Raw genomic sequence first — 26412 nt, forward strand, 5'->3', positions numbered from 1 at the left:
CAGCATCAGTATCTATTCAGCAGTTAATATTAATCTGAAAATTTCCACAAAGCTGCAACAAACAGAAAGGTGTTATATAAGACAAAAGAACAAAAGAAACCCAAATTCCTTATGGTTTCATCAAACCATTCAGGAAATGTACAAGTCTGATAGTTTCTTTAATTAACTTCAGTGAAGTTAAAGAAGTGGAGATTTTCATCCCCTTTTACTTATTTGACACTAACAGAATACACTGACTTTCTGAGCCTAGTAACCTAAGTAAAATCCTTCACCGAAACTAAAAATTCCTAAAAAATAAATATAAGTTCCTGTTGTTAGTGGGACCTGCAGTTTTTCCCTTCATGTGTGTCCTCTGTACTGAAAGCTTTAATAGAAATACATATTAATGAAATGAAACAGTCTTAGAATATCATTTTATACAGTTTATCTTTCCCATTACCACCTTACTGTTATAAGACTATCTGCAATTCTGATGGTGGGCTTTTTCTTCTCAAATATCTTATCTCCTTTTGAATGGCAACTGGGCCAAAACCAGATCTGTTCAAGGTCTCGGTTGAATCTCTACTCCGAGACTCTTGATTTAAAATTACTTTTTTTTTTTTTTCACATTAAAATCCATATGATGCGAGTCACAGGAATATTACAGAATGCTTCTATACACACACACTCACACACAAAAGTATTTATGAGATCAGAATATTTACTGCTCTCCTTTTTGATGGATTTATGAGAATTGTGTTCAGCAGGAATCCTATTGTTAAGGGCATGGTTGTACAAAAGCACCTTGGCAGTTCTCTAACTGTAAAACAACTTTTAAATTACATTGGTAGAAATAGCCCCACTGGGAACACTGTTCTGATGAAGGATTGGCCAAACAATACAATGCTACCATTTGTTTGGTTGTTTATTTTTTTTTCCAGAATCTTGCTCAACATGACTTGAGAATCGGCCTGATACTCATTCTACTTCTGTTTGGGGTTTTTTTTTTATATATAGAAAAAGAAGCAAAGATCTGGCACTCAGTTAAAACTCTACAATTGGAAGAAAGACTAAGCTAACTTTATTGCTTTGCTCAATAGATTTTTACAGTATACACACTACAGGAATAATGACATTAAAGCTTGCCTGTATTGCCCAATATTCCTCATTATATAATCGTTTGTATTAGTTAATTTTTTTATTGCCCATTTAAACAGAAATATTGTATGTCAGTTTTCTACTTTGAGTTTCAGGGGAAATTTCTAGTCTATTTCAAGATTTTTCCTGAATTCAAAACCAACCAACCAACCAAAAAAACCCACACCAAACCAAAAAACTAAACAAAACAACAACAAAACCCTAAAAAACTCCTGAACTTCCTGCAAATCTTTTTAAGAACCTGTAATTTGCTCATGCTTTGACAAGAGATTTGGCTAGTACCATCTTCACATCAATCTCATCCTTTACATCATATAGTGGAAATAATGGAAATCAACCGAAAAATGGACCAAGTTATAAATCTTGTGAAAATGATTGGTTGTGTTCATTCAGGACAGTTTTGACAGACCTTTGCAGTTAACAAGAAACTCAGACCACGCATATAATTTCACTGAAGATGCAATTTTTGCTGAGCATCATAGAGCCCAGAACTGCATGGTAGCCTCCCCTGGATGCTAAAGGCTCATCCAGGTTCATGGTGCAACTAAGGACAGTAAACTTTCTCACTGATGTTCTCAACATTGTCCTACTGTTTGTCAGGAGTCATAAGTGAGGAAGCTGCTTAATTTAAATGCTAACTGAATGGAAAATGGACTAAGTAGATGGGAACAAGGTTCCTGGGGAGCTGATAGGACCTCCACGGTCAAAAGAACACTTGGAAGAAAGAAGCTAGGAGGTTCAGGTTGAAAGAATGCATTATTTGTCAACTGCAATATTTGTCCATTCTCAGAAACGTATGCAATTCTCCACTGAAAAGCATATTCTTTTAGGATTGATATTCTTTTAGGATTGATCTAAATTGGAAATCACAACCTGCTTCTGTTGATCATTTGCTCTGTTTAAGTGATGGTGTGGTTTATTCAGTTTCGTATTTGCTCATAACTTACATAACACAAATGTGACAAAAAATCCCATACATGGTATTAAAAATGTTAAGTTTGCAAAACACATTCTTGGAACTGGAAAGTATAGTATTACATGATCACATGCTTTCTCCTCTCCCTCTCCATAAGAGCGCTGTCCCCTTTGGCCATTTATTGCATAAGATAGACCTGCTCTAGGCTTGCATTACTTGTTCATTTTGTCTCTAAGATTTCCTTTTCATTTATAGAACCAGTCGGAAGACATACAGTAAATAATATGGGGTATTATGGGGGAAAAACTGTCACATGGTTACAGCACTTGAGAATGGCTCTGGGAAACTGGATTCTGTGAGACTTTTCTATGTAAATTTCTTCATAGGAAATCAGTAGTTCTAGTTCTTTTTTTCCCCCAGACTGTTGACTTCATATTTTTGGTTTCTGTGAAAACTCAGAGCATTGATTTAAACACATAAAATCCAAGTTTTCTGAAACTAGCAAAAGCTTTTGACCTCAAAGTTGGGGTTTGGTTTTTTTTTTTTTTTTACTTTCTTATCTGTGAAACAGGAATAGTACACTTCCATCACACAAGAGCATTATGAAAGCACATAAATCAAATTAATGTTTGATAAACACCTATACATCGTATTTATGAGAACTACATAACAGACAATCAAGTAATTAACATTTCCTTCCTCAGATCAAAGCCCTAGTGCTATACAGTAAGCCAGTCGGATGAACAACAATTAACAATAAGGATTAAATGAAATATTGAACCTCTGTTCATTGGGTGAATTAAATTGTCTTGGTGTACAAAAAAAAAGCACAGAGTTTATGTTAAAAATAGCATATGTTTGTGTTACAGCACCATATCAGAATCCACTCGCACAAGGAAGCCCAAACAAGGTTGTACTGGCAACATTAATTTTACTTTGTAATAACTTTTAAGTGCTTGCCTTTACACTTTTAATTATATATTGCAATTTTTTTCTGGGTCCAAAATTGCAATTACTTTCAGTAATCACTCATCGTTTTTTTTTCTGTAGTTTAAGCAGTACCCAGTTGCTATTCAACAACTGTGATCTCAAATTTGTTTCATTTGTATGCTTTCTCAGAACAAAATCAGTGCTATTCTAGCTTAATTACCTAAAAGGTGTTTACATGGCAAATCGTTTCCTCTCTCCTCACATTTTTCTTCTGGTGGCACTGGACATGTGCACAGAGCAGTAGAAACAATTGATTAACGTGGCGATAGTTTCTAACAAGATATAATCAGGAAGAGTTACTGTAACAATGAGATACTGCCTTCCACCCATCAAATGCAATTTCATGCTGCCCAAGAACAGGCAGTATGAAATAAAGCTGGGAATTTCACTGGAAAATACGTAGTCCAGTATACTGATACTAGAACAAGAGTTTTCTTTATCTGAACAGTAATGTTTTTATAAACATGCACGTAACATTCTCACACAAAAGAATAGCACATGTTTTTAAACAGGCAATTAAAGTTCGTGATTCATAACACCACTTAAATCCTCACTAAGCCCTAGTTGTCCAGAATTTATTTGGGAAACTCAGATCATCTTCTACCTCACACAGAGTGCAATTTATTTTCCACAAAATTAAAGAAGCAAGGGAAAGAAAATGTGTCATTATATTTCCAGTCCTTTAGTACCAGAGCTGCCTCAATCTACTTCAGTTGAACTATTGAATAGCTTTATCAGCAGTACATGATGATGGCTTCCTGTAGATCTGGTTTCCTGTATACCATTCTGTGTGAATGCAGTATACATCAATCATCTTACCTTTAACCCACAGCCTGCCTGCATCCTGTACCAAGGAAAGAGAGATTTATGGCAATAATGCAGAGGAGACACTGAGCCAGCTGAGCATTTGGGGATTTTACAGTGTTGGAGAGTTTGGGGCACTTTTGTGTGCCTATTTGTTTTCCTCAACATTTCAGTTAAAATGTTTATTCTTAGATAAAATAAAATATGGATATAATTATATTTTCTCTGAAAAGCATAAAGATTTTAATCATAACATTATACAACATTATGAAAGCATACCAGTTATCTTTTTTAATTAACGTCCTAAAGTGCAGTTCATTTTTCTTTAGCACATCACAGGAAAGTTTGCCACGTATCATATAACTTGCTGAGGAATAAAACCTTCCTTGGTGTTATCACATCTATTCCATGCAGTGTTCTGAAAGTATTTTTCTCTAGTCCATACAAATTATAAACTATCCATATTAAGTGAAACTGTATTTCACAATACCATAAATAAACAGAGGAGTGGTGGATGGCTTGATTAAGAGGCATTCAAATAGCTGTAATCATGAAACCCATGAAGGTGGTTAGATGCACAGATCACAGATACCAACAGTATCAAATGTAGTAGGAGGTATGTGCTAGAAGGAAAACTTAAACCTGTTAGGTAGGAGACATTCCTGTTACTATGATCATGTCCAAAACATGGAAACAGAGGGGTAGATTGTATGTGACCAAAACAAAAAAATAAAGGCAAGATAGGGCAGCGTTGTGGAAACTTTTGGAATATAAGGTATCTGTATAGGACAAATTGGCTTCATACAAACCCAATTAGAGCAAAGCTTCTGGCACTTTAAACTGCAGACCAAGACAGAGATAGCAATTGTACAGAGACCAGAAGATGCATGAAAATGGGCTGTTGCGTTTACCAGACCACCAGAAAATTTCCGTCTAGGAGTTCATGAGGAACTGCTGGTGTAAATTTGGAACAATTTCAGTGTAGCAGCAAAGCTGGATTTTGATCTTGCTTAGTCAGTAAGACAATTTAAATATCCACCAATAAAGCAACAGGAATATAAATAAAATAGATCATAAAAGTGGAAGGAAATTTCACAATAAAGAAATATGCAAATAGTATCCTTGGGAGCAGTGCTATTTAAGTTACAGAGAACAGATGTATCCATAAATGGGTTTTGTTTTGGTTTGGGGTTTTTTTATTTATAAAGCATATAATGGCATGTTTCAGAAACTCCAAGAATAGTTATTGCCATTATACTTGCTGTTTTTTCAGAAGCCAAAATTTATATATGTGCAAATTTTGATTCACAGTAATCCTTGTACCACTCACCAATTTACTAATCTGCTGTTGACCTAGAACCAGATGTTCCCACTTTGAATTATTCTAGACCCAGCTCTCTCTGCTCCACCAAAGAATTTATCATTTTATGCTGTGATGTATTTTGTTCTTAAGTTAACATTAGGCTTGGGGTATAGCTATAGCTAAGGTTTATAATGAGAAAGATCAGAGTTTAGCTGCAAAATCCAGGAATGCTAAATACAGTTCTGTAGTCTCACAGAAAGCTTTATAACACCTGGCTTTCCTCATATGCTATGACAAGAGACATTGAGTCAACAAATATTGGCTCTTCCCTCTGGAACAGCACTTATTTACCGTGAATAAGTCTGGCGTAAAAGTCTCTTCTCACCAGCAATTACATGCCATGCTTTTGTTGGCATCTCCTCCTCATCCTGGAAGTGGGATGGAGTGAGTCAGACTTATAGCTTTTGAATAGATAACAGCGGGCAAATTAGATATGCACAGTACTATAGGTTATAGTTTAATCCATCCATGGATAATTTGTGGACTTCCTATGAAAGAGGAGAGACAGGGCTTGACAACAGAAGGTGAGCTCTCATACAGACATGAAAGAGACTAAAGGTGGAGCTAACAGCAACTACACTAGTGATTCATAGTCCTAATATAGGAGGAGAAAAGAAGATTAAGTTCTGCAGAACAAAATTGATGGACCTTAGATCTATGAAATGAAGAAATCCATATATAAAATTTAAAGATGGTTTCCTGTCACATATTTTAAGTATTGTGGCTTGATGGTGTAAATTAGTTAAATTAAAATCCGTGTCCTGAAAATGTCAGATTATATGCACTATATACTCAGCAAATCTTGTCACTGTCTACTTTTCCTCCATCTGATGCAAAGCCTTAAAAATATGTATATGCTGAAATGCACAGACATATTTTAAAACCTACACAGAATTTGCTACCAAACAAGGGTCATAGAGTCTGGAAGGAAAACCTTGGCACGTTTTTAAAATCTCTTTTGATGTTTCTGTATCTACTAAATTCATTTACAAAGAAAGGACTAACATAGCATGTAAGTAACCCTTACTCTAAACATCTCTCCTAGAAAGAGATGCCCCAGAACTCCTTTTGAAGTAGCAATTTTAAGACATTTCGTTTGGTTCTTTTTATAAATCATATAAGAACATAAGACAGTAAACAATCTCTAGTAAATATTATTCTGAAGAAATATATTGAATATAATGAGCTGCTTATTAATTATTATCTCCCATCTGAGTTGAAATGTAATCATTCTTTTTTACTTCCACTTTCTTGTGAACAGCAGCAAAGAAAAGACAAGCAACTAATACTCTGAGCAAGAAACCTAAGAAAACTTGGCCTTTTGTGAGTTTATGTATCACTCCTGATTCATTCAACTCCCTCACATCTCTACAACCTCTCCCTTTACAATTCCTCAATCTTCAGCTGCCTCAGTTCTCTCTCTCTTCTTTTTCCTAAACTCTCATCCTGTTCCACGTATACTACCAATTCCTTTTTAGCCTGTGGAGTGGCATATACTACGTTTTATTTTGCAGCCTGATGTACATTGACTGGTTAGCTGGCTGCTACTTCTTGATTCTTGGAGAAGCATTACTTCTAAATTAATGGCAAGCAAAACAAATATCTTTGGAGTCTGCACATTTCTGAAACAATGTTATGCAGACCTTCATAGGACCCCATGCCTTAGATCTATGCCTTCTTGTCAAATGTGGCTGAAATCAGCGAACACAAATAAATGTTAATGGTGGGCAGGAGGATAGAAAGAGAAGAGGAACAAATAAGAGTGATCAGGAAAGTAAGGAAATGACTGCATAAGGTATAGAAAATCAAGTCAAAAAATAACTTTTTTTTTTTTCTGAAAACACACATATAGTGCTGTCTGATTCTCCAGTAATGTAAACCTACTCAAGCACATACTAAAATAGAATGAAAAGGAAAGCATTGCTTGGTATTTGTTTTCCTGTATTCATTTTTTTCATGATTCCCCACACTTCAAAATTGCTAAATGGAAAGTAACCTTCCCCCCATCTCCCTCTTCCATCTAAAGACTTCTTTCAGGCAAGTATTTGAATTTAACATCAAATCCCTTCCACTGTGATGCTCACTTGAGTCACACAAGTAGGACTCAAGTATATGCTGAAAGGTATGTTTCTAAGTAAAATGAGTCATTCTCTAAGTTAGGATGACATTGTCAGTTCTTCCGAGTTCATACTTTGGTCAGATATTATAAATCTTGAAGCCTAGTAAAAGAAAAAAATCAGTCCTGAAATAAAAGTAGCAAGAGGTATTTGAAGTCAGCTGAAAATCTGCCATTGACTTCTATGTAGATCAATGTTTACAAATTCACATTGAGATGCTTTTTCAGGGAGAATTATAGAGATAATATATTTTTCTTCATGCTTATATTCTTGATAAGGGTTTTCAACTGAAGTTACAATCAAATCCAATAGACTAGCTAGCTTATAAAAGGCACTTATACATTTTCAGAACTATGAATTCTGACTGAATACCAGATGCTAAATCAGGAAAAATGCCTCTTTAATGATTGCCAGTTGAACAAGAGATCTGTTCAAAGTGGTTCAAATGGCTCATCTGCAGACTGGCTGCTCATTCTATTTGATACTACCACTGTATTTCTAAAATTTACAGCACTTTTCTACTTACTAAAATTCTAGCAGCGTATATTGCTAGCTCATGAACTATCAGAATTAACACCCACTTATGCTATTAAACTTTAAGAATAGAAACATTATCTTGCCTTAATGTGAGTGAAAATTAAATAATATGCAAACAAACAACATGTCATTTGAATACTGAAATAATATTTTAATATTTCCTTGCTGATATGCAAAGCTAGAAGGACTGTATTTTGGTTAAAAGCATTTTGGTATATTCAGGGAGCACTGAAGAAGATGAGAACTAATTATCTTAATAGTGCTGTGGCACTGACTGAGGGCAACTGAAAAGCCTGGCAGGACAGAGAGGCGGAAATGTAAATTTTCCCAAATCTGAGAGACACAAACTTCCTCCTTCTACACAAGGGTGGTTAAGTAGCCCAACAATCAGACGCAAGGCAGTCTCATCAGATTTGTGAGGTAAATCCATCATTCAGTCTTATTGCTGGATTCACACCATATGACCGTTAGTGCGTAAGTGTAAGCTGAACTAAGCAGCCAGCAAGAGCCACGAAATCTTACAGCAGTCACTATCAGAATATGTCTCTTTCTTCCTTTTTTGTCTCCCATGACTACCTCATCTGCCCGGAGATATTATAACAAATGTAATTGCATGCATGTATTTCAAAAATAATTTTTGAAAGAGGCTTGCTGTAGATAAACCAAGAAACAAGGCCTCCTATCTCTTATGTTGGTTATCTATAATTTTAAGAAAGACTCATCTAAAGATTAATAAATACTTTTAAAACAATAAGGTTCCAAAATACTTATATGAAGACAGTTTTACCACAGCTTTTATAAATGGGAAAACTGCAAGACATCATCTAACAACAGACTGTATAAAATATATGCAACCTTTGTTGAACATTTACCCTAAACTGACTTTTCTAAGGCCAAACAGTTAGTGAGAACTAAGAATAAAAAGAAGCATGAAATCCATCAGTCCAAAATAACCACATCAAAGAAAAATTTTAATATTACCACCCCAAAATTGTAAATTCTGACAAAAATACTTTGGAAGCATCAAACCAAAATAATTATTTTGGTTCAAAAAGAAGTTTACTGGAAGGAAAAGAGAAAAAAAATGTTTTAGAAATGCTCAAACATTGAAATTATCTTATTTTTTCCCTATTAGAAAATCTAAGTGCTCTTCATTTCCTCTAATTGGTAGTGTCCACCAAAATAGCTAGTAACTGATATTCTAGACTTGATAAACTAAATCCCAAAATTTGTGGTGGGAAGGTGTATATAGCATATTACTGTGGAATTTAACTGGGAACTTGTGCTCTGTAAACAAACATTCAGCAAGCCTAACTTATTTCCATCTAGACTGGAAGACAGTTTCATAAGCTATCTTTACCCATTTTATTACACACCCATTTTATTATGCACCCATTTTATTACACTCAAATGATAATGCATCAATTCTCTATTTCTGAAACTCAGTTTCAAACTACACACTTCAAAGTGACAGGAGAGGAAAAGGAACAATGTATTTTCTTTACATGAATTGGCTAGAGGCACAGTGGGCAGTAGGCTTCATCCCCTCAAAAGACAAGGTGCAGCTTTTTTATTTGCGACTTACACAAAGAACGACGATATTCTGAGACAGTAAGCATGTGGCATTTTTTGTCCATGCATTACAAAACTGTACCTGTATATCAATAGTTCAACATTGGCAACAGAAAAAATTGCTTAATCTTACCTTGAAAACAGTCCTTTTCTTCAAAGTTAATAGTAAGAAAATGAGGATATTTGCTTTTGGAGTTTCTGTAACTTGTGAAAGTCTATACTCAGACTATTAATTAAAATTTAAAAAAAAATGAAGACATGGTAACAGAAAAAAGACCTGAAAATATTTTTCAGTGCTTTGGTAGTAGCTGGTCTACAGTGAATTAACTGAATTTATTCTATATATTTAACAGCTTCTAATTCACTCTATTTCAGTTTTCTCTGTTCTCTAAATGCAGATTGCTGGATGGTATAAAAGGGAACTAATTAGCTATAAATACCAAACAGCGCCCAAATAAAAAGGTTCATTATTAACATACAGTGAACAGCTGTGCCGTTTGATAAATTGCATTTGTTTCTAACAGTGCTTCTATCCAAACATTTTCTAGATTGGAGAAGGCTTTTATTTTACATGACTGTCTTCCATGAGAACCAAATCTGTTCTATGCATGAAGGGCCATGAAAGGCCAAAGAGGAAAGTGGCTATATTTTTCTAAGGCAAGAATAAAGTTTGTATTAGATTGCATTAATAATAATTTATTCACTAACAACAACAAAAATAGTACTAGAATTGAAAGAATTAGTGTAGGAAGTGATCATTATATTGTGATAGGGACTAAAAATGTTGTGAGATGCCTTTTCACGTCTTATTGTCACAATTAAAAAAAATATGACTGACTTTACCACACTCACTAGATTTAGAGCGATTGAAAAATATTAGATCAATGACTGCAGAGTGTGAGACTGTCATACTTCCTCTGTTGAAATGTTGTAATTCTGAATTAGACGAGAATGTATGAAAAAAAAAAAATCTCAAGAACTAAGTTTTTCAGGAATATCGCATACCTATCCTTTGTTTTCAGAAGTGGTTGATCATGTAGAAACCTGATGCTAACCTGAAATGAATAAAATACAAACTGTTCCATCAATAAAATGTGGAAGCTTAAACCAACATAAAAGAAGCTATCAGAGCTTTAATTTCCTATGCTCACTGATATCCTTGACTCCTAGAAGTTTCATCATGGATGTCTTACTAATGAGATCTAACTTACACTACCGAAATTGCACCTCAAATCCAGACATTATATACGAAATCACATAAACAGATTTTGAAATACACTGGAGTCACAGATCCAATTAGCTGCCAGATGTTCTGAGTCATAATCACTCTGCCCATTTCAAATCCACCACCAGTATCAAAACTTATTAAAGATTAGTTTCAATCCTATTTGATAAACTGTTTGAAGACTTGCTTTTTGTGGTGTAGGCATTAAACTGTCTGGAATTGAACAGAGTATTACAGATTGTGTCACCAAATAGGGACCAGATTTTCAAGTCTTTCAGCTACAGCTACTGGCCTGAACTATGAAATGGAGATGCAGAGACCTCTCTGCTTGGCTGTAAGTCAAATTTATATACATCCAATCATAATGTTTTCTGTCTTTCATGCCAAATTGACTTTGTACATCAGCAGAGTCAATTCTAAATAAAGGGTTGTTAATTTAAAGCTACAATTTCAACACAGAATATAGTGATTTACCTGTAATATTCTGTTAATATGAGCAGTTTGTTCATCCTCACAGTGCAATCCACACATACCCATGATCACTGATACGCTAGGCAATGCTTCTCTAATTTATAGGAAAAAAAAAGATCCTGCAAGACTGTGTTAGAAAATTAAAACAAAATAAAAAGTCATCATATTCACTTGGACTTCAGCTGTCATAACAGATCCTAAATTTGGGACTTATTCATATGGAAGTTTTCTATTTCTTTTGTACCAGACTGAGCATTTTCAAGTTATGGGAATTATTCTCAGAAAAGGAAAGCCCTAGTTGCTGGATTTTTCTTAACAAAAATTGGTATTAGACTTTTTAAAGTATCCTTAAGTTACATAAATATGAATGTACAAAATACAACCTCTTATACATTATTGCCCTCTGGTATTTGTAGTAAGCATATATATCAATATAAGGATAGAATTTCAAGGTAATAGAGATTAGCAAAACACGTAAATTATAAAGGAATTCTTGTATGCCTGTTTTAACAGATATTTTTTACAATTTTTTTCATTGACAGAGAAAAGATTCCATCATTCCATTAGCATTCACATGATTTACCCACACAGCTCTCCCATGTGAGACTGAAGGAATTTAACCTTGAGAAAAGATACGGTAAAGGTTAATACCATCCATATGTGGGATTTTACTGTAATGCCCTTACAAAAACAAACTGTGGAGGTCAAACCAACGAACCAGGAACTGCAAAAACAATACCTCAATTTTCTGCTTGTAGCTATTTTCTTTCCTGCCAAAAATTGCCATTCAGGTCCTTGGGAGGGGGGGGGTGGGGGAGGCCGAGAAAAAAACCCGCAGTTTTAAGAAAGTATGTCAAACTTCAAACCCCCTAAATTGTAATACTGCAAAGGAAGACAAAAGCAGTGCAGCAATCCAGAAGATACAACATTTTTAAGATACTTTTTTGCCAACAGTACCCTCAAAATTCTCATATTGAAGATGTTTCTTTTTTCATTTTTTTGTCCCATATTTTTCCAGTTATTACATTATATCTATATGCGACATTACAATTTTAAGACTGGTTCATGACACTCATTTCCCTTTATCAACATTAACACTTTTCTAGGGGCCCCAACATGTACAAATGCCTATGGAACCGAGTAAGCTGTGATTACAGTTATTACTGAAATAATTTCAGATACAACTGAAAATGTTAGTTATGGTTCTAGAAGCGTGCTATGAAGTTATCCTGTTCTTAGGTTGGTATTTGATTTTTGAAACCTAGCAGAGGGAAAAAGAGCTCTCTAATAAGTGACCTTTCTCTTTCAAATGATCTGCAAAGCCTGAACCTGAAAACATTCAGGACACAGTATGAGGTCCACCTTTTAATTTATATGTTTAATTTCTCATTATATTATTACTCAGCTTTCAGAATTGTAGGCCTGAAATAGAATCCTAAAACTTTTCAAGCAAGCTGTAGCTCTTTGACTGGTTTATGTATTCTTGCACCACTAATGAAAGGTCCAGGAGATAGCACTTTGCTCGCAATTTGATATGGGAATGAAAATAGAATTTCAGCCCTTGAACCAAGCTGCATTTATGTGCAGTGTTGACAGAGAAACATATGTAGACAGGACATAAGGAGTCACGAGGAACAACTGCCAACTAGGCGGATATGTTTTACCTTCTTGACCCCTCAATAGCACAATAGGTTAGGCAGAAACTAAGCAAGAGAAAATTTTGCCCAGGGCAAAACCTATTTGAAAAGCTCAGAATACAAAAGGAAAACCAAATTTTTTCTGCATTCCTAGTCACAATTATTAGAGGTGGACAAGAAAGGGAAGAATAAAATAGATCTGCTTATGAGGCATGGCATAAAAAAAGCATAATATCTTCTACATGACACTGATAGCATCAGCATTTACAAGAAGTTTTCAGTCCAACCCGCCCTCCTGCAAGTAGTGCTATATCAACAGTAATTCTGCATCTACTTGCATTTCAGTAGAAACATAAACCAATATATTTTTAAGTGTAAAACTTAACTAGTACCAGCCACTTAGAATAGCTATCTTTAGTTAATTCTGAAAGAAAACAAGCACACAGACCCCAACCTTAGATATATCCCCTTTTTTAAAACAGGACTAAGACTGTGTTGCTCAAAACAGCGGCAGGTTTGGGGATGAAGCGGGCTTCTAAATGTCATGAAGAGGTGGCTTCATGGGAGAATAAGCTTGCAAATTAGTCTTCACTTTAGAAGTTAATTCCTCTTTCTTCATCTTCTAGATCTAAGACTATTAAACTCTGCAACATGCTACACTTGCTACTTGTTATTTCAGTTACTTGAGCATGGCATGAAATAAAAAGCTGCAAAGGAGCAGCATTGCTACATCACAGAGTTTTTTTTATTGAAATATATATTTCTTAAGACACTAAGTATATTCCAGATTGTATTTTGAAATTAAATTAAGAAAGATATTCAGTGCCTGGGAAAATCCTGGGGTTTGTATTTACAAATAAAACCCCAGTAAAAGTACTAATGTGTATGTTTGAAATAATTACTACATATGTAATAACAATACATAAAAACAACATATATAATAACAATATGTATAATAACAACAATATATAGCTATATTCAATACGGTATCACCAAAGTCACAGACAAGTTGTTGACACTTGCAGAGTACATGCTGTTATCAAGTTCTGAAGCAGTGAAACAAGAGTGTTTCTGACTTGACAGAAGGAAAAACTGTTTCAGCATGAGGACAGTTGGGCATTGGCTCAGGTTGCAGTGCAGTTCCCTTCCTGGCAGATTTTCAGGACATGGCTCAGTAAAGCCCCATGCAACCTAGTCTGATCTCATAGCTGGTGCTGCTTGGAGGAGGAGGCAGGTCTCTTTAACTAGAGACCTCCTGGGATTCCTTCCTACCCAAATTATCTTATGATTTTTCTGTTAAATGTGATAAAGATAAGTAGCCTGGAAAATGACGCATATATTAAATTCTTGTATTCAGTAAATAAAAGTGATGTCTAAAGATGAAAGGAGAAATGGGAAAACCAGAAGGACTGAGATATAGACAGTTTTTAAGTAGGAAAAACCCAAGATTGAAGTATGTAAAAATTATTAGATGCCACAAACTTAAATCTTTCACATCTCTGTATAAAAGTCTGTGTATATTTTATAAATCTGACATTTACAAAGTGATAAATACTGGAGGCAGTCTAATCTAAATGTCTTCCTGGTAGTGGATTACATGAAGATATGACAGATCTTTAAAAAAACCCCAAACAAACAAAAAACCCACCAAAAAAACTCATAAAAAAACCCAACCTAGATCTACTCTGTATGTATTTTTTCTACAGAAGACATGGGGAAAGGTTACATTGGCAATATAGGATTAGGGGGATACATTGATAAAGGGATACATTGCAATGCAATCATTGCAAGAATGTTCCTTTCCATTACTGGAATGATACAATGCTAGCCATTTTTAATATCATTCAGCAGCTCTATTAAAAAAAAAATGATATAAAATTTAGAACAACATGATAGAAATGTTCCTATTGATGGTGACTTGTGTTCCTTTCTTTTTGGACTGTCACAAGAATAAGAGAAATACAGCTGCGTCTCAAAACCCATCAAAGAGAAAATTTTCAAGTGCTTTTGGAAATGTAAGCCATATTTGAAATGCAATGTAATCTATTAGAAATTTATCTCTTACAATAAAACAAATAAGTGGAAAATACAGGTCAACACATGAAGAGATGCTTTTACAGCCCTCTGAGCATGTGAGTTGTTTCTACTGCAAATATTTCCATTACCTCAGTACATATGGATCACTTACAAACACACAGTGCTGTGCAAAATTGGATCTTATGCAGTTTAAGAACTTTGGATAATGATATATCAAGTGGAATGAACGGATCCTGTTATAAAATAGCTGCCTATTTAATTAGCTGTGTTCTGAACATTTGGTGTATTTGTATTTTAGTTAAGACAGTAGCCTCTGTAGAATCAAAAGTACCTTTGTTTTAAATGACACTCATGGACTAGAACATTCCTTGCTTATCTGTGGATCAGAGAGATATTTAGTATACGAGCTCCGGTGAAATAAATGTGAGGACTGGCACTATTTCCTTCTTTACTAACCTAATGCAAGAAAATGCCCACCATAATTCATCACGCTGGGAAAAATCAGTGCAAGAGTTAGAGGACTCAGGACAAATAAGCTTGTCTACATAGAAATTACATCTTTATAGCCCTCTAGGATTACCGTTTAAGACAAGGCTGGTGTCCTGTATCTCCATGAAATACAATTTTCCTCTACTACTAACACCATTTCTAAAATATTTCCAATCCAATTTACACTGTACAAACTTCATGCACAATGTATGACAATTATACGTATATGTAACTTTTAAAATAACCAAAGTTTCTTTTACGTAATTGCAAGACCTGTTAAAACTTTTATTCGTTCAAGGGTTTCCTTCTGGATTGTTATTTTTTTAATATTAGTGTTATTTTTGCTAAAATAATTCTTCTTGGCATTTTAATAAAAATCGTAAAGATGGCGCTTGAGTAGTTTTGTGTTCCATGTAGAATATCCTGCAATTCTTTAAAAGAATTTTACAGTTTAAGAGACTGACAGTATATATGTCAATGGTTCATAAAATAATGCTTTTAAGAAAAATCAGAAATCCATAGAACAAAAATAAGAGCATCCTCAAGTGAAACGAAAAAGCAATAAATTAAAAGCTTTTTACAAGTCATTCTTTTTATATTCTATTTCTTAGTCAGTAAATCAGCAATCCATGGATTTTCACCTGTAAAATACTGCTGCAGGAAATTGCTCAATATGAATTATAAAGAGAACAGTTTAGTTAATTAAAAGTTTTGACTAAGTAACAAGTTACTTAGACAACTAAATCCTAATTTCAAAATAATTTGTCCACTTAGCCTGTCTTATGAAAAATTAATGTGAAAAGACTCATGTAGACTTTAAATCCCTTCGGCAGATACGCTTTTGTTGACTTTAAATGTGTTTTACCCAAACTCATTTGATTTTTTAAACTAAATAATACTGTATTCAAAGGCTTTTAAAGATTATGTTACCATATTCTGAACTGTTCCATGGCTACTGTAAAAGAGAACATGTGGCAAGACACAGCCTAATGACAGCATCTAATTAATAATGGTGTATCCAGAATCTTGTTAAACAACAGTAGAGTCCTCCATTTCTTGAATTCTCTACAAATATGAAGTCTGAAAATCAGTTTTTCTCCAGTACAAAGAGTCACTTTCATTAATGCAACCATCATACAAAGCTTACTTAGTAGAAAAGTGGAAAAGTGTAAACAACTCTTTGCATTCAGATTTAAATGTATAGTATGATAAAACCCAAATATTTTATTCCGCTTCTTCCCCTCTGGCAGAAATTTTATATTGTATGTAGTAAACTTTTGTATAGATTTTATGCTCAGTAGTTTTGTAATATACAGTCAGCTTTTAAAAGGAAGAAATGGTGTGAAATCAAATCTTTTCATAATTATAGACAGCAACTTAAACTGTCCAGTAAACCAGAAAAATCAGTGAACAACAATGGCCAAAGTTCACTTCAGAACCAAACTGTCTGTGAAATTGCAATGCTGGGGGTTTGATCAGTCAACGAATCTGTATCTACTCTACTGCTCCACTAAGAAAGAAATTCTAAAAGTAGTCTAGAAATACAGATAATTATTTGCATTTTAGATATTTATCCAAAAATTGATAACCAAACCTTGGTAAACAGATAACTAACTACCTTTGCAATTTTTAAAGAAAGTGAAATATAACTTCTCATAGAAACATCTATCTAATCTATAATTAGCGGTTTAGTTATAAATACCTATCCTATAAAATAGAAAAGTCACCCACAAATAAGACATCTCCCAAAATCTTGTCTCTTTTTTGTGTATATCAGATGATCAGGTAAGACATGTTACCTCTCCTTACAAATCTTGCCTCATTTATTTTTTAAAGCTCTGGATTGCCTTCTAGATAGAGCCTCCATATGCTTCAGGAGATGTCATTAAATACTCATTTTAGTTCTCTACCATATCAGTCAATTTACCGTTTTGTTTAAAGCAACATTTGACACATTTATGCTAATGATAAATCCTTTTTTTCCCCCAGACACTACTTACTGCTGCCAGCCACAAGAAGGGAAGGAGGATCATAGTTGGTAGCTCTAGGGAAGAGCTTAGGAAGTCAGAGGTCTAGTGAATTTGGCTACCTGGCAGAGTAGGTGCAAGCCAGGATGACGAGGGTGGCTGCAAGACACAAAACCATTACAATACCATAAGAATGTAAGCATGTCCATATCTAATGAGTTTGCTATTGCATGCGTTTAGAACCATGATGTTACTGTGGAATTAAAATAGTGCCATCCCTCCTTTAAGTGGACTTTTTGTTGCTATTGTTATGGTCTACATTAGCTTTACTCTAGACTTCCACTTGCATCTTGTAAGGACTCGATCCTGGTGTGACAGAAATGTCACAGGATTCTATTGCCCTCCATTAGCCCTCTCCCCTGTAACTGTCCCAGTCTTAGGCTCACCAGTTTTTAATAAGTTTTTCACTAGTCCCCCTATCTGTTTGTATCCTAAGTGAGAATGTGTATCTTCCAGCTCATTTTTATGCAGTATATGACACTCTCAAATTTTTGTCAAAAGAAACATAATTGGCTTACTTCCTTTGATTTAACTGAAAACTGCAAAACAGTGCTTGGAGCCAGCATCTTCCTTCTGGAAGAGATGCACTGCTTAGAATGAAATGCTGTGCAAGCCTTCTCCAGTTGTTCTTCACAGTTCCTGAAAGCTTCACTGTTCTAATTCTCAATCAAAGTATTTCTTGGTTTGTTATTCTTCTTGCAATGTATGATGTTTCAGTTGGATTGCAGAATTATTCTTAAATAAAAAAAGTCTCAAACAGGAAGGCTCAACATTTCAGACTTACTATGTATCAGGAACAGCAACAAAGAGAGCAAATATTATTTGAAAACTGCATGTTCTTACATTTGTATATGTATATTTGTAAAACAGATATGAAACCAAGGAAATTGTCATCTATACAGAACTGATTGAAACAAATTGATTTTCTAAAATTAACTTTTGAAGAATTTTCATTATGACCTTACTGACTAAGTGTAGGGATTTTCTGAATCATTAATAGGAAGGGTACTTGAAATTTGAATTACATTTTTACAGACACAAGGCAAAAACAGAAGCCAGAAAAATAAGACAGAAAAATGAAAAAGACATAAAATTAAGTCAGAGGAAATAGCAAGACACTATGCACAATCTGTAAAAATATGCAATGTATGTGTTTAATTCCTCGAGTAGGAAGGAGAAATTTTTTTGTGACATTCAGTGAAATCTAGCAGTTCGTTATACAAAAAAACCCTGCTAGGTCATTCCATATCTGGGCAATGGTCCCATTAAAAAGAAATCATCTTTATGGTGTCTCTATTTAACTCATTTGTAGCAACCTGGGTTCTAACACGGTTCATAAGGGAGAGCTGTAAAACGAGGAAAAACACAGCACAAATTACTCCACAAAATCAGAATTTACAGTAGTATGCATGACCTAGGGGTTAAGGTGTGAGTGTATGGCTTAGAAAACAGAGCCAACCTCAGAGAGGTTTGCATGCACCCAAAGTTGAAACACAAAGGAGCAAATATCCATAAAATTTCCATGGAAATTTTAGGGTTTGTTTCTTTTTTTTTTTCCCCTTAAAAATGTAAAACGACTATAAAGAAAACACTTCACCATAGGAAACCTTTCAAAGCAGGAAACAATTCTCATTTTGCCACCTTAAAAACATGAAGAGTTCAATCATACTGAAACAGAACAGGAAAAACAATCACAGTTGATCCACATTAATATCAAACAATACAGGATAAAAACCCCCTAATAATCTCTCACAAAACAGTGACTCACTCCTCTCTTTATGATGTCCTCCATGCCAAGGTCACAAGTACAATAAGACTCCTATTCCATCCCTTGACTGTCTCCTGATCATTTTAAAGCTTGTTAATCTCATTGTTTGTGAGAAAACAAACATCTACAATAGTTGGGTCTTTGCTTGAAACCTGTTTGATTTTCTTTGACCTAAGCTTAAGTTAATGAAGGTCTGCAAGGAATCATCAAAACAAGTTTCTGTGAATACTGGCATAAATTGAAATGGCCTCTCTTTGTTTCAGGAATGTCCCAGATATAATAAAAGCATTTGTGCTACAACTGCATTACACAAGAACACACATAATATCTCAGACATATCTAACCAGTTAATCTTTATTTTTAACAGATAGAAGGCATCGGCATAAAAGCTGAATTTCTGCCACAGTTTTTCTTTTAAAACACTCTGAAACTAGAGGAGACCACAGTAGAAAGTCCCTATCATGTCTCAGTGCCTACAGATTACCTTTGAGAAGAACAACATCCTACACTCTACATTAGTTTTTCACTATATTCACTGACGCTAACAGAACTAAAACATGCTGATTAAGATACATGATTACAAACAAAGCATATTCTTCTTTGCCAAATTAGGCTCCAAAGATAAAGTTTAAAAATACAGAGTCAGAAATAAGTACTATATAACAAATGTACTACTGAAGTGACATGATTAATTAATATTACTTGTATAAAGTTATTTATTTAAATGTATTTATTTAAAATATTTAGCCAGGAATTTACCATCAGGATTAAAAGAATTACACTTAGCGTACAGCAACAGCATGCTACCATTTCCAGTATCTAAAGGCTAATGGTTTACATTAGGGATAAAACTAAGCACAGTGGATACTATCGAGCAAGAAGCACATGGATGTCACTGAAAAGGAAGTGTTTATTCTGAATGTTATGAGAACTTCCTCACATGTGAAGAAAATAAGGCAAAGAATATAATTCATATGAGAGACCAAAGGCAACGTTGGGAAATTACTCCAAGACAATAGTTCAATACATGGGGACACAATGCAAAGCCTTCTGGCAAGCGCCAAATGGATGACGAAGGTGACACAAAATGCAGTATCTTAGCTAGGTACCTTGGTCTTAAATGAAAACTTCCACCCTGAAAAAGATAATTTCATCAATGAAACCTTTTTCATCATGGTATGTTTGCACCCCACTCTGTGCCACTCTACTGGCTAATCCCAGTATGCAAAGAAACAGAGCAAGTCATGGAAAGCCAACAGAAAGTTTGGCAAGAGCTGGCAAGCCCTCTTAAAAGGTGAATAATGTTCAGCCTGGTGTTTGCCTCAGTGTTCAGAGGATTAAAGGCATGAGTTTCTGGCTCCTTTTCTGCACTCTGGAGAAAGACTTCATATCCGCTGTGATTAAAATGTAAGTACATCATGGGTGTTATGTTCCTGAATAACTTAGGTTTTGTTGTAATGGTTTGCTTACTTATCAGTTTTGAGTAGATAAGAAAAAATTTAGTATAGATATTCTTATATCGAGAGAAAAAAAATCAATATCCTTTCGTTATGGCCTCAGATTATTTCTTTTCAAACAAATCTTACTTGCAATTGTCTGTACCTGGTTTATAGACACATCCTGTATTACCCAGGAATTCCCTTCTAAGATTTTTCATATGTTGTTCAAGAACACTGTCACTGCTTACTCCATAAACTACATCCTTCCCTCTCAAGTCACTATTAGGACATTAAGAATGAGTATGTAGAGTACATACTGTGCTATTAGACAAAACCTTTTTTAAATAAAAACACAGATAGGTTCTCATCAATATCCAAATATTCACCTTGGGTTTTTAGCTGATATCCTGTTGAACAATAATATTCTGCACTTTCAACTATATAGTACAGACTATGTCCTCCAGAAGTATTATACATGAGTGTACTGTCATTGGATGTTTTACATCATCTGGAATAACATTCGGTGACAATTCCTTCACATTAATATAAAAGCAGTTTCTATGGGCTACCCATGCAAGGAAATAAATATGTAAATGTAAACTTTATCTTTCCCCGAGAAATTTACAAAATATCAGCTTTGGCTCAGGGAATGCCTGAATAACTGATTACTGGATGCTTAGAGAGTATTTACAGGGACTCCCACCAGCTGTGGTCCTGTATGTTGTTCCCCCTGTACTCATTGCTGTCCACTGCAGTCTGGAGTCAGAGGAGCAGTGCTTATGCAGGCGGACTTTTGGCTACTTTTCTGTTCAAACATTAATAAACTCATTAACAAGCAGTAGGACAAAAGTGATAAGGGCAGTGAAGTAATGCTGAAGCTCCTTTTGAAAGTGATGATAATTGGAAATACTATTCAGGAACTAAGACAATAATAATTTATACAATAATATAAAACTGAAAACCATAATAAATGTTTAAGTCTTGGATAAGAAATAGCTCAGATTCAGTTGTATCTTCATACAATTCATATTTGTAATGGTATTTTTTCAGACTGGAAACTTTAGACAATGAAGAGAGGGTGAAACTTGTACACAGTGGAAGAGAAAAGGGAATACTTTCAATACGTGCTACCAAATGCAACAATATGATTTGTAGATAACTGGTAATGATGGAGTCTGAAGTCCTGTGAGCAACATATTGCTGCAAAAGGTCAATCAATCAATTTGGACATATATAAATAAAGCTTGAAACTGTTTCTGTTCATTTGGCTACAGTCTCTTAGAACTGCAAGTAAATTGAAAGCGTGGCAAATTCAGCTCTCACGCTGAAGTCAGCAGGAGTTTTACAGTAGCTTGGAAACAAAGGATCAGCCTCCATCTTCTCAAAATGTTTTTGCAAAACATGCAAAGTACAATTCCACTAGAATATTCCCTATAAATATTTTCATTTTCATACAAGCCAATAAGTGTTTCTGATCCAAATGTGTTATGATGCCAGTCTGTAAGGTTTGCACTTTACTTTTCAACTAGCATACAATTTTGCAGTTTAGAGTTTACAATTGCAGTTTACGAAAAAGTTAACCTCTTGAAGTTAATTCAATTGCAAATTCAAGTACACTATGTTCAGTAACTTTTCTGTTGCATGTCATGTACTTTGTATATAGTAAAACTAAGATTCACAATATACCTTTTGTATTTTTTCTTTGTTGGCATATACAGAATAACCCACTTCCGCACAGATTGCCCGTGTAGAATTCAAAGAATAAGAAAGATGGAGACCTGTACTCTTCCTCTATTGCTTTTGTTTAACAAATGATTTCAAAATAAGATAATAAATATTATGTATCTCTCTGCTGAGAAAATCTCTTCTTCATTACAGTTAAGCTATGTAACTCTTTTTAGCACAGTTTTTTTGTAACCTAAATAATGACCCAACTTATTTCACCAGCACCACACTAGGGCATGATGAACACACACCACTTTTTTTTAATATAGCAGACAAATCCCCATTTAAACATAGGTATAAATTATTAAGCAGCACTTGTATAGCATATCATTTTCTGAGAGTGGTTCCAAATGATATATATCACTTATTTTAACAGTTTGGGGTTTTTCTGCCAATTCTGTTTCCCTTGCCTGTGTTCATGTAATCATAACACAATACTGTATTCAGACAGCTTAAAAATTCTATATTCATCTGCTACAACAGGTAACACTATGAAAAGAATGACTTTGGCATTTGTATTTAACACATTTCTAAGCATAAAACTTAATTATCCTATATGGAGATACTTGTCATTTATTAATAAAAGCAATACCATTTATATACATAATTCTGGACATGTTTCAGCCTAGCTTTAAGAAAATTTCACCTATTTCAATCGTTTAAATTCTGTTTTATCTCACAATGTCACCTAGAAGAATTGAGAGAGTAGTAAGAAATAGAGTAGGGAGCTCATAAGAACAAATTGGATTTCTAATTTAAAACTGGAATCAGAACCATTATTCAGTGCTGTATTATTTTATTCTTTTGGAAAAGGGCAAAACCTTTCAGCTTCTAAGTTATATATAGTTTTCTACTTGCCCTCCCTACTGACAAATAGATTAGTTGAGGCAATTTCTCTCCATTAAAGCTTTTGCACTTGACACTATAATGCAGCCACTGTTCAAATTACTCTTTAGGGGAGCACTTTTTAATTCAAGGTAACAGAAGGATTTGCATTTGTCACTTCAGCTAAACATAGCTGTTCTTCCCTTCCTATGTCCCATGTAACTCTCTCTGTCTGATTCCAGCTCAGTCAAGAAAACAAATCATTGTTACGGATTTTTCCTATAACTAAATTAAAATACACATTTGTGCAAACATTTTACAAGAGCTGTGTACGTAGAAATAAAAACTACACACAAGAAATTTATTTTAAGGTTTGATTAAAGAAGCATCAAATGATGTCAACTGTAATGACAGACTAGGCAGCACGAACCGTGTACAGAGCATGAACCAGACATGGGCAGGAGAATAACCATTAGAATGATAAGAAAGATGTTCTTTTCTTAAGAGCTGCCCAACTGCAGATTAGCATCTGTAAAAGCCAGACCCATAATATAATACATAATACACAGTGAGCTTGAAAAGAATTACCCTTAGAATTATATTGTTTTAAAAAAAGGTTTTAAAATAAAAACATAAAGATGACAGAATGACTGTCATTGATATACACAAATATCCTACAAGTACATATATGTTCATGTAAGTATTAACACCAGAACTCATACTCTCCCTCATGGCATACTGGATGACTTAACTGTGCCAACCCTGGGCAAATGACCCAATTGTGGCCTCTGAAAAAGGGTTATTATTAAGATTGACTATGAAAATATGACTTAGCCTCTAAAGATTAGCTGCCAAAACCTTATTTGTTTGAATTTGTTTTCTCTCAGTTCTTACTCAGAGTAGTCATTTCCTTTCTGTTAGCTAGTAGCAGTTGGAGAGAGGTAGTTGACCTGGAACTTCTTGCTGGTAGCAAATAGTGGATTGACCATGCTTGAAAAAATACTTTTCAAGGTTTCTTTAAAAGCAAACAAAAATGAAATATGCGATACTCTCACTAAAACTATATGCCACAAAGTAGAAACAAAATAATGACTTTATCGGTAATGAATTCCATTATTAGTTGTTAGACACATGGAAATGAGCATTTTCATACAAAAATCTTGTGTTAATAGTGACTCCAAAAATGAATATCATCCTAGGCCAATGAAATACATATAACGATTGCACAGTAAATATACAAATAGAAAATTGTACCTGCTATACGACACCTAGTTTAGCAACCAGGCTGCTAATCTAGAATTTGAGATACTTCGCATACTCCACAGGTTTCCTCTCCTTGCTCAGCATCTAACTTAGGTTCAGATGCTGAACATAAATGGGTAAACAATTTTTGATTATTTCAACACATATTTGGCATTGTCGACTTAGTTCTTCATCTTTTTATGACTCTCATTCTCTGTGAAGTAGGGATAATAACCCCATCCTAGGAAACAGAGGTCACAGAAGCACCTAGGATCAGCAGTTTCTCGCTATAGACCACAGTACAGCTATGTGAAATATGATTTCTTGATTGCGATTCAGAAGACGTACCTTATCCCAAAAGAACTGACTCCATGTTTTCCAGTTTCTCCATAAAAAGAGATATCCAAATGTGAGATCAGAGATTCTATCCAGTTTCTTTCAAAAGGCCATCCAAGTTAAGAAAATTAACAATGTTTTTGTGTATCAGTCTTAAATACTAACTACAAGTACACGTTGTCCACAAACCTGGTTCCTATTTCCTTCTCTGCCAGAAGAATCTTATTCCACTTGACATAGGGGTGTATATTGAATAACAAGGTCAAGCTTGAATTCTACTTTTGCATTAAATCATTTTTTTGAGATTTTTGTTAAAATAAATCACTGAATAAGTTCATCACATACTACAATAAGCAGGATTATGTCTTTTGTCTCTCATACAAAACTGATTACAGTGTTGATTTGTAAGAAATAATAAAGAAAACAAGTTTTGCACACCCTAAAATTACTTGTGTGGGAGTGCAATTATTATACGAGATATCACACATATCCCACACTGCATTGCTGTTTACCAGTGCTATTAAGAACAGGTATAAAGGGAAATGTAGAATTAAAAAAAAAAAAAAAAAGAAAAGAAAAAGAAAAAGAAAATATATTACAGTAATTTCATCTATATGCCAGAAAGAAAACACAATGTTTAAAACACTTGAAGCTTTTCTGGTATGTACAAGAAACTGCAAAGTGAACAAGGAAATATCTTAGAAAAAAGTCACATACTCAATAATTACAGGTACTTTATGTAATTTCATTCAAATGTCATATGTAAGATATGAAATATACACAGGCTTATTGGATGAGTGCTTTCTATACCATACCTCTTTTTTTGTTTCCTAGCCCTCTTAGCTATTTCATTAGTATATCAATAGTTGGGAAACTACATTTCTGAAGGAAAATAATACTTATATCAGATTTTTAAGCAAAATGAATTTTTCTTTTAAATGAATTTTCCTTTCATAAAATGTTAAAAGACAAAATTAAATTCTAGTATCATAGCTGAAAGGGTGGCACTTATTTATCATGGAACACAGCAAAGCACATCTACAATGAGCATTTAACTACTAATTTATTATTAAAAAATTATAAAAAAAATCAGAAACCAACAGCAAACTGTTGAATCTTAAGTGGAATTGAATTCCTAAGTTTCAATTTCTTTTAAAACTGTACAAAATATTATTATAAACAGCTTGTTAGGAAGGTTCTGGAATAAACACATTGTAGTATCTCTTTCCAAAATAATGTAAATTAAACTTAGCCTAGAAGCAGGAACAATGAACATTTCAGACAAAAGATATTATATAATTTAATTGTTTACTTGCCAATTTAATCAGATTTTGGAACAAGCAGTTTCATTACACTATTAACTCTCAGGGATTTTGATGATACAGAAGTTCAAAGAGTATTACAAAGCAAGAGACATTAGAAAAGAGATACTGAGAGAGTCTACTAGCAATTCATAGGATATCAGAATGTAATTGGTGTTTACCTTATGCCAGTCAATTTTTTAGGATAAAATTTTGTAATGTTCTTTCTTAAAAGTACTGTTATGTGTTTGCCTTCAATTTAAGTGTGTTTTGGAACCCCAGCTTTTGATAACTATATGCTTTCATATTTACTTCAGCCTTCATTTTACTAGAGATGGTAAATTAAGTTTTTTCTGAATTTTTCTTACATATTACACCCCACCTTCTAATCATACTAGTAGCTCCTCTTTGCACTTATTCTAGCTTGAGTAATTTATTTCAAAAGCTCATGATT

Source organism: Leptosomus discolor, chromosome 9, assembly GCF_034619465.1.
Source record: "Leptosomus discolor isolate bLepDis1 chromosome 9, bLepDis1.hap2, whole genome shotgun sequence".
Classification (NCBI taxonomy): domain Eukaryota; kingdom Metazoa; phylum Chordata; class Aves; order Leptosomiformes; family Leptosomidae; genus Leptosomus; species Leptosomus discolor.